We start from the raw sequence: 9,331 nt of genomic DNA on the forward strand, positions 1-9,331 counted from the left end.
GTCCTCAGAACAGTTTGTTTCCCACCTATAATCCACATTGCACTTTAGGGTTTGTAATCAGGGCTCTTGTCAGATTTAAATTTTTATTTTGTATAAAAGTTAAAGGTTGACTGAAGAAAAGGTTACACGTTGAATTACTCTTGTTCTAATAGATAGGTCCTAGAAAAGTGTCCATGTGCCAATGATTTATCAAGACCATACCTTCCAGAAGAAAGACACAGTGGAGCTGAGAGAGCTGGGAAGAGAAGGCAAAACAGCCTACAAAGTGTGTGATTTCAGGGACAGCACCATGTGTTTAACAGATAATTTTCATAATATTTGAACACCGAATTGGCTCTGCTTCAGTGTGGTGCTTACAGAGAAGAGCAGGACAACAGCTTTGGGTACAGAAAAGAGATCAGAGTGAAAACCATAGGAGCAGGTCAACTTTATGCATAACCATACACTCACCTATCCAGTGAATATAGCCTCCTGCATTTGGAAAGTTCCAGAGAATTGTGCCTTCTAGGCCTCTTCCTATCAATATTTTCACATCATATGATATGTTGTTGTTGTTTGTGTAGCTGCTGTTTTTGCTATGACAGAATTGTCCATAATCTTGGTATAACACTGCAGAGAGAAGTTATTCATGTCATTCTCATTTTAGTGCTTACAAAGGAACAAGTCACTTTTTTAAGGGAAAAAGTCCATAAGACTTAGACAAATGATAAAAATGTCCAACAGAAAACAGGCAATACAGACATGGGTTTAAGCAAAATAAACCAGTGACACCAGCAGATGGTTTTTACCCTGGCAGCTATTTGGGCCTGTTTGTATGCTCCTTTTTAGCAGATAACTACCCTCCCCTGAAGATTCCCTGGGGGCCAGTGATTCGAGTGATGCCTTTTCTTCATCATGATGCTCTTCACTATTTCCTACAACCAAATTTATAAAAGCCCCTTTAGATATTAGGCAGTTCTACCTCATCTGTTAAAAACACAGTGGCCTATCATGGCACAAAGAAATTAACAGTATGAATTTAGAAAGGATTCATGCAGTTCTTTAAACAAATAGCCTGCCCAGGTATCCATGAATCAATGTGGCCCCCATTAAATGAACCTCCTTAGCGGCATCATGCTATTTGTTTAAATGGGCAAAGGGAAAAATGTTTTTTTTTTTTCCCCCACAACAGAAACTGGAGACAACCAGTGAACACTGGGAAACTCCAGCTGTAGCTACCTCCTGCCACAGGGCTGCTTCCCAGGCTCAGTGATTTACCTCCCAATATGACTTTCATAGAAAACCTACTCATTCCTCTTTAGGGAAGAAAAATAACCCTGTCCCAAGACACTCCATACATCTGGGAACTTCACAGGATGCTCGATGCCTGCTTCTATCACTTAACCAGGGAAAATTCTCTCCATGTCACCTCTTTAAGTATTCCAGTGTAACCTACATCCCACCCCCAGATTCTACTATACAACTCTCTAAACTAAACCCTGGGAGTGCCTTTATTCTTTAGAAAGTACACGCATAAACATTCCCTGTTTGAATGCTATAGTTATCATGCCATATGCATTTTCAATATTATTTTTGAGAAGAGAACACATAAACCAGAAAGGATAAATCACCCATAGGCCCACAACAGATATCTGAAAAGTTTCCTTGGGCATGGCTCTTTTTTCTTTTTTTTTTATTCTTTTTTAAAAAATTTATTTATATATGACAGCAGAATGCATTACAATTCTTATTACATATAGAGAGCACAATTTTTCATATCTCTGGTTGAATATATAGTATATTCACACCAATTCGTGTGGATACCTGTAGTCTGGATAGTAATGATCATCACATTCAACCATCATTAATTACCCCATGCCCCCTCCCTTCCCCTCCCACCCCTCTGCCCTATCTAGAGTTTGTCTATTCCTCCCATGCTCCCTCTCCCTATCCCACTATGAGTCAGCCTTCTTATATCAAAGAAAACATCGGCATTTGGCTAACTTCACTTAGCATTATCTTTTCTAATTCCATCCATTTACCTGCAAATGCCATGATTTTATTCTCTTTAATTGCTGAGTAATATTCCATTCTCACAAACTTGCACCAGTCACACTCTCCTTCCTGAAAGTATGCTGGGTACATGCTGCCTGCCATTTAAATGGCACATGTGTTCGGGTAGAAACAGTGTTGGGACAGTTTGACCTCTACCTGGTGGATGTATCTACTGTCCTCCCACTGAGGCAGCCCTCATCATTCAAGAATACAAACAAAATGCAGACACCAGGAGAGCAGGAACAACTATCACTTGCCTAATGGAATCTCCCACAAGCTGGACACTTTGGAGCAGTTTCCTCTGAGCAGGGCCTCTGGGCACCTTACCTGGCTCAGCTTGTTGACAAAGTGCTCTGCCAGCTTGCACTCATCAGCCAGTTGCTTTCAGTGGCCCTCAGGTTCATGCTGTGTGAGAAGGTACTTGATATGCCTATTGAGGAAGAAAAGAAGCATCTTTCCCTTCCTGCAGCTTTTGCCTTAAATGGGCCAATTCTGGTGGCTGAACTTCAATGAGAAAATTAAAATACCTAAGGTAGAATACAAAAGAAAATTTATAACTAGAATTCAACGAATGATGGGATATCAGGATTTTGACTGAGATTAATTGATATTAATATCAATATCCATTTGAAGCTTTCAAATCAGAATTCTGGTACACTTTGAGCAATTGTGCATACATTTTTGCAAGTGCCAACTTACTTCCTGTAGATTGGTAAGCACCCAATGTTGGTACTTCATGTACTTTCTGGGTCCTTTCCTGTTGATACTATAAAAGAATATATTTGTGCATGTGTCTACCTATTCATTTAAGCATATATATATACACACACATATATATATACACACACACATACATACACATATATGCAGACACATATGTATGTATAAATAAAAACATACGTTAGTAAAGATATGTATATAACTGCATTCCTTGCTGTGAGATCCCTACTACAAAAGATGAAGTATGTGAGAGGAGGTCTGAATTTAACCCTGCCTTTAGACCATAAATGAGAAGGTGGATGGGACCTGGGTACAGGAAATCCTGAGACTGATTCATTCAGAGTAATTCTACAAGTACCAAAAGGAAAACATACAAACTTATGTGGGCAATGGCATTGATATTTGGGTGAATGGAAATGGTAAAAATCAGCAGTTTGTGAGTATCTCTGTCATGGATGTGAGCACGCATCTCTTTGTCCTTCCACCTGGATTGAGCTTGGAGACAAAGTGCTGTGCCAGCCTACTCCTTTCAGCAACTGCTATCAGAGGACCTGCTCCAGGTGACTGTCAGAGTTTTCTTGGTGAGGAAGTCCTTGAGATGCTGAGGGAGGAGGAGGTATCTCTCCCTTCCAGTGATTGCTGGGGTAACGGGGTGCCAGCTCTCAAGCCTGAGCATGACTTAGAACAAACAATTTCCTGATGCAGGGACAAGGGAACACATCAGCATACATACAGTATTGATAAGTGATAATGATTTGAGGGAGGTGTTTCTGAAGGTATCATGGGGAGTCCTTCAGTACAATTCTGACTCATTTAATGCCAAAAGTCCATGAGCATTTATAGTTTACTTGACCTCTCTTTTAGTAAGTTAAGAAACTAATAAGTCCTGCATTATCTGTAATCCTTTTTTCCCTTGTTTTTTCATGTTGTTCACGTTACTTTCCAGCTCTGTTTGACTGCTTTGTAACTGCTTTCTCCTATACATTTGTTTTGGCTTTGTTTATCTCTGTTGTCTCTCCTTTGTGGTGGGAGATTATGCCTATAGATGTTGGGCTTTATTGTACTTTAGAGCTGATTCATTCAATTTATAAAGGTCTTCTGGATTTTGTATGCATATAGTGGTTTGTTTTTTGTTCTTAGGACTTTAGGTTAGGTGCACTGCAGGTATAAGGATTAGTATGTCTAGGCTACTTTAGAAGATTGCTCTACTGAAGGGGGGTACTAACCGTCGATTGGATCAGGGTGTTGGTAGTAGCTAGGTATTTAGGAGCACTATAGACGGCTTCAAAACATTCACCTATTTGCATTTAGACAGTTACACGAAATGGAGGACATAATGCTTGGGATGAAAGTTGGGGGGAAGGAAGGTGCTCTTGAAAAGAAAGAAGGAGAGGGAGATAGATAGCATAGAGGAGAATGGAAAGAACAATAAAACTTGGAAGGGGAGAGAAAGAGGGAAAAAGGGAGAGAAAAAAATAAAATGAAATAAGAAATAAAATTAGGCCTTAGAGATCCATTTTCTTCTCTTCCCGTAGGCAAAGCTGTGCCCTCCGGGCTGAGATTTGCCCTCAATGTGTCAACAGCAATCCCTGTAAGGCGGCTCCTGGGAGTCTCTCAATCCTGTAGGTCCGGAGCCGTTTCACTTCTATGGCCCCTCCTCCCCTTCCTCCTGCCAGCCAGCCCCAGGTCCTGCTCACTGGAGGCAGTTCCCAAAGGATTTGGTTACACTTTCAGCCCCATGGAGCGCTCCATTTCCCTAACGACTGAGCACTCTCTCAGTCATTCATCTAAGCCCCAGAGCTGTGGAGCTGTGGTCTGGGAATCAATAGTTTAATTTTTCCGGACCCCTTTGGGGGGCACACCTTCGGAATCTGGCGGCTAAGACCATTGGTGTGGCCGCTGGTGGTAATGGGAGTTGGGGGTCGAGGATCCCCTCTGCTTCCCTCAGCCCCTACAATCACGACCACTCCGCTGGCGGTAGGAGGAGTTGGGGGTCTGGAGTGTCCTCTGTTTCCCTCCTCCCCTACCGTCACGCCCTCTCAGTTGGCGGTTGAGGGAGTTGGGGGCAGGGAGTCTTCTCTGCTTCCCTCTGCCCCTACAGTCACGCCCACGTCACTGGCAGTATGGGGAGTTGGGGATCGAGAGTCCTTTGGCCCTTACGGTCACGCCCACGGAGAGATTTTGAAGTTTACCGGTTGTTTGTATCTGATGTGGGTGGGAGTCACACACCTGCTAAAGTAGATTCCGCTGGGAAAAAATCTCTTTGGCCGAACTTTGGTAACTTCCCCTCTCTGTTATGGTGGGCCCCTGGCTCCTTGCCGGAGTGTCCGAAGGGAGGGGTGGAACTGGCTTGTCTCTGGTCTGACACAATCTCTAGTTTTAGTTCCCAGTTCGCTATTTCATAAAGGCTTGGTTAGATTCCTTTCACGTCGTCTGGGGTGGGGAGGGAGCCGTTTGCCTGGTGGGCAGGGCCGTTAGCAGAGCCGGGAGGGCGCTGGCTGTCTGCTGGGCCAGGCTGGGACCCTTCTCGCTGCGCCGGGCCTCCGGGGGCCGCCTGCAGAGTCGGGCAGGCAGCGCCCGCGTGGCTAAGAGCCGGGCAGGCAGGGTGGCCATTCGCAGAGTGGGCGGGGCCGCCAGGAGAGCCAGGATGGCGGGGGCGGTCTGCCGGCCGGGCGGGGACCCTTCTTGCTGAGCCAGGCCGCCGGGCCGATTGTAGAGCCAGGCGGGCGGGGTGGGCCGCTTGTAGAGCCGGGCGGGCAGGGTGGCCGTTCGCAGAGCGAGAGCGGGATGGTGGCGGCCATCTACCGGGTCGGGCGGAGACCCTTCTCACTGCGCTTGCAGAAGCGGCCTGTGGCCGCGGGATTGGACCTCTGCACCCGGGTGGCCGGCCAAGATTCACTTGTCTGAGGCAAACTGTCACCTCTAATAAACTTACTAATTCCCGGCAGGTCTCCTTTCAACAGAATTTTGCTAGAAGTTCCTCAGTAGGTAGAATGTATCTGTTTTAATGGGTCTTTCTGATCCCGTTAATGTGGAGATATTGAAAGAGCTGCTTCCTCGCCGGCCGCCATGTTGGATCCCCCAGATTGAGACAGGAAGATACACACAATTTAAACAGACCAATAACAAAGGAAGAAATAGAAGAAGCCATCAAAAGATGACCAACCAAGAAAAGCCCTGGACCGGATGGGTATACAGCGGACTTTTACAAAACCTTCAAAGAAGAATTAATACCAATACTTTTCAAGCTATTTCAAGAAATAGAAAAAGAAGGAGCTCTTCCAAATTCATTCTATGAGGCCAACATCACCCTGATCCCAAAACCAGACAAAGACACTTCAAAGAAAGAAAACTATAGACCAATATCTCTAATGAACATAGATGCAAAAATCCTCAATAAAATCCTGGCGAATCAAATACAAAAGCATATCAAAAAAATTGTGCACCATGATCAAGTAGGATTCATCCCTGGGATGTAAGGTTGGTTCAATATACAGAAAACAATAAATATTATTCACCACATCAATAGACTTAAAGATAAGAACCATATGATCGTCTCAATAGATGCATAAAAAGCATTTGACAAAACACTATGTTTTTATGTTCAATAACACTAGAAAAAGTGGGGATAACAGGAACTTACCTCAACATTGTAAAAGCTATATATGCTAAGCCTCAGGCTAGCATCATTCTAAATGGAGAAAAACTGAAGGCATTCCCACTAAAATCTGGAACAAGACAGGGATGCCCTATCTCACCACTTCTACTTCATTTAGTCCTTGAAATACTAGCCAGAGCAATTAGACAAAAGAAATTAAAGGCATAAAAATAGGAAAAGAAGAACTTAAAATATCACTATTTGCGGACGATATGATCCTATACCTAGAAGACCCAAAAGGGTCTACAAAACTACTAGAACTAATAAATGAATTCAGCAAAGTGGCAGATATAAAATCAACACGCATAAATCAAAGGCATTCCTGTATATCAGCAACAAAACTTCTGAAATGGAAATGAGGAAAACCACCCCATTCACAATATCCTCAAAAAAAATAAAATACTTGGGAATCAACCTAACAAAAGAGGTGAAAGATTTATACAATGAAAACTACAGAACCCTAAAGAGAGAGACAGAAGAAGATCTTAGAAGATGGAAAAATGTACCCTGTTCATGGATAGGCAGAACCAACATCACCAAAATGGCAATATTACCCAAAGTTCTCTACAGGTTCAATGCAATGCCAATCAAAATCCCAACAGCATTTCTAGTAGAAATAGATAAAGTTATCATGAAATTCATATGAAAAAACAAAAGACCCAGAATAGCAAAAGCAATTCTAAGCAGGAAGTGTGAATCAGGCGGTATAGCGATACCAGATTTCAAACTGTATTACAGAGCAATAGTAACAAAAACAGCATGGTACTGGTACCAAAACAGGCAGGTGGACCAATGGTACAGAATAGAGGACACAGAGACCAATCCACAAAATTACAACTTTCTTATATTTGATAAAGGCGCTAAAAGCAATGGAGAAAGGATAGCATCTTCAACAAATGGTGCTGGGAAAACTGGAAATCCATATGCAACAAAATGAAGCTGAACCCCTTTCTCTCGCCATGCACAAAAGTTAATTCAAAATGGATCAAGGAGCTAGATATCAAATCAGAGACTCTGCACCTGATAGAAGAAAAAGTTGGCTCCGATCTACATATTGTGGGGTCGGGCTCCAAATTCCTTAATAGGACGCCCATAGCACAAGAGTTAATAACAAGAATCAACAAATGGGACTTACTTAAACTAAAAAGTTTTTTTCTCAGCAAGAGAAACAATAAGAGAGGTAAACAGGGAACCTACATCCTGGGAACAAATTTTTACTCCTCTCACTTCAGATAAAGCCCTAATATCCAGAATATACAAAGAACTCAAAAAATTAAACAATAAGATAACAAACAACCCTATCAACAAATGGGCCAAGGACCTGAACAGACACTTCTCAGAGGAGGACATACAATCAATCAATAAGTACATGAAAAAATGCTCACCATCTCTAGCAGTCAGAGAAATGCAAATCAAAACCACCCTAAGATACCATCTCACTCCAGTAAGATTGGCAGCCATTATGAAGTCAAGTAACAATAAGTGCTGGCGAGGATGTGGGGAAAAGGGTACACTTGTACATTGCTGGTGGGACTGTAAATTGGTGTGGCCAATATGGAAAGCAGTATGGAGATTCCTAGGAAAGCTGGGAATGGAACCACCATTTGACCCAGCTATCGCCCTTCTCAGTCTATTCCCTGAGGACCTTAAAAGAGCATACTATAGGGATACTGCCACATCAATGATCCATAGCAGCACAATTCACAATAGCTAGACTTTGGAATCAACCTAGATGCCCTTCAATAGATGAATGGATTAAAAAACTGTGGCATCTATACACAATGGAGTATTACGCAGCACTAAAAAACGACAAAATCATGGATTTTGCAGGAAAATGGATGGCATTAGAGCAGATAATGCTAAGTGAAGCTAGCCAATCCTTAAAAAACAAATGCCAAATGTCTTCTTTGATATAAAGAGAGCAACTAAGATCAGAACAGGGAAGAAGAGCATGAGGAAAAGATTAACATTAAACAGAGACGAGTGGGGTGGGAAAGAGGGAGAGAGAAGGGAAACTGTATGGAGTTTGTGAGGGGAAAGGGGGAAAAAAACATGGGAGAGAATTAAGCAACAGCAGATGGGGTAGAGAGGGAAGATGAGAGGGAAGGGGAGGGGGGATAGTAGGGGATAGGAAAGGTAGCAGAATACAACAGTCATTAATATGGTATTATGTAAAAATGTGGATGTGTAACTGATGTGATTCTGCAACTTGTATTTGGGGTAAAAAATGGGAGTTCATAACCCACTTGAATCAAATGTATGGAAGATGATATGTCATGAGCTTTGTAATGTTTTGAACAACCAATTAAAAAAAAGAAGAAAAAAAAGAAACTAATAAGTTTTGGCATTTAATACAGGAATATTGAAGAAAGCAAGCGAAGTCCTTTGCAAACACACTTTGAAATTATGTTCTATAGGTACATAAATACAGCAGACCAATTTTTCCCTGGATCTAGAGGGAAGATGATATACAATCAACATATCACATTAGTTAGCTTAGAACCCCTGGATGATCAAAATTACCTGGGGGCATTTGGCTCTTGTCCTTCATCCTTACTATCTTGTTTGTTTTCTGCCAATAAAACAAGAGTGGACCAGTCACATTACACCACTCCTGCTTTACACATTGCAAACACAAGTATATAAACGTTCTCTGGGTACAATGGGATATCCTAAGAAGATTACTGAAGGAGAACCTAAACGTGCCTACATACCCTTGCACTTATGAGAAAAATTGGCCTTGTTTGGGGACCAAATGAGTAGGCAGTCCTGTTCTGATAAATTGTTGACCTAGATCCACTGTCTGAACTCTGGAAAAAAGTCAAGCATGCACTTTTTTCCCCAGAGATCCTGGTAAAAATGCCTAGCTGCCTACTAAAACACATAGGTAACTTGCCTCAGCAGACACTTTGCTTGATG

The 9,331-nt window shown here is 42.4% G+C and overlaps 1 protein-coding gene across 1 annotated transcript in view; it reads right to left on the reverse strand.

Annotated features, from left to right (window-relative positions):
* LOC143404923 (myomegalin-like) overlaps positions 1-5,044 on the reverse strand; it is a 30,312-nt gene extending 25,268 nt beyond the window's left edge. Inside the window, exons 1-3 of the mRNA XM_076863207.2 lie at positions 4,984-5,044; positions 2,362-2,464; positions 451-609 (exon numbers count right to left, since the gene is read on the reverse strand). The gene's annotated coding sequence lies outside the window, so the exon portion shown is untranslated. The remainder of the gene's footprint in view (positions 1-450; positions 610-2,361; positions 2,465-4,983) is intronic.
* Positions 5,045-9,331: the final 4,287 nt, after the last annotated feature.

Source organism: Callospermophilus lateralis, chromosome 7, assembly GCF_048772815.1.
Source record: "Callospermophilus lateralis isolate mCalLat2 chromosome 7, mCalLat2.hap1, whole genome shotgun sequence".
Classification (NCBI taxonomy): domain Eukaryota; kingdom Metazoa; phylum Chordata; class Mammalia; order Rodentia; family Sciuridae; genus Callospermophilus; species Callospermophilus lateralis.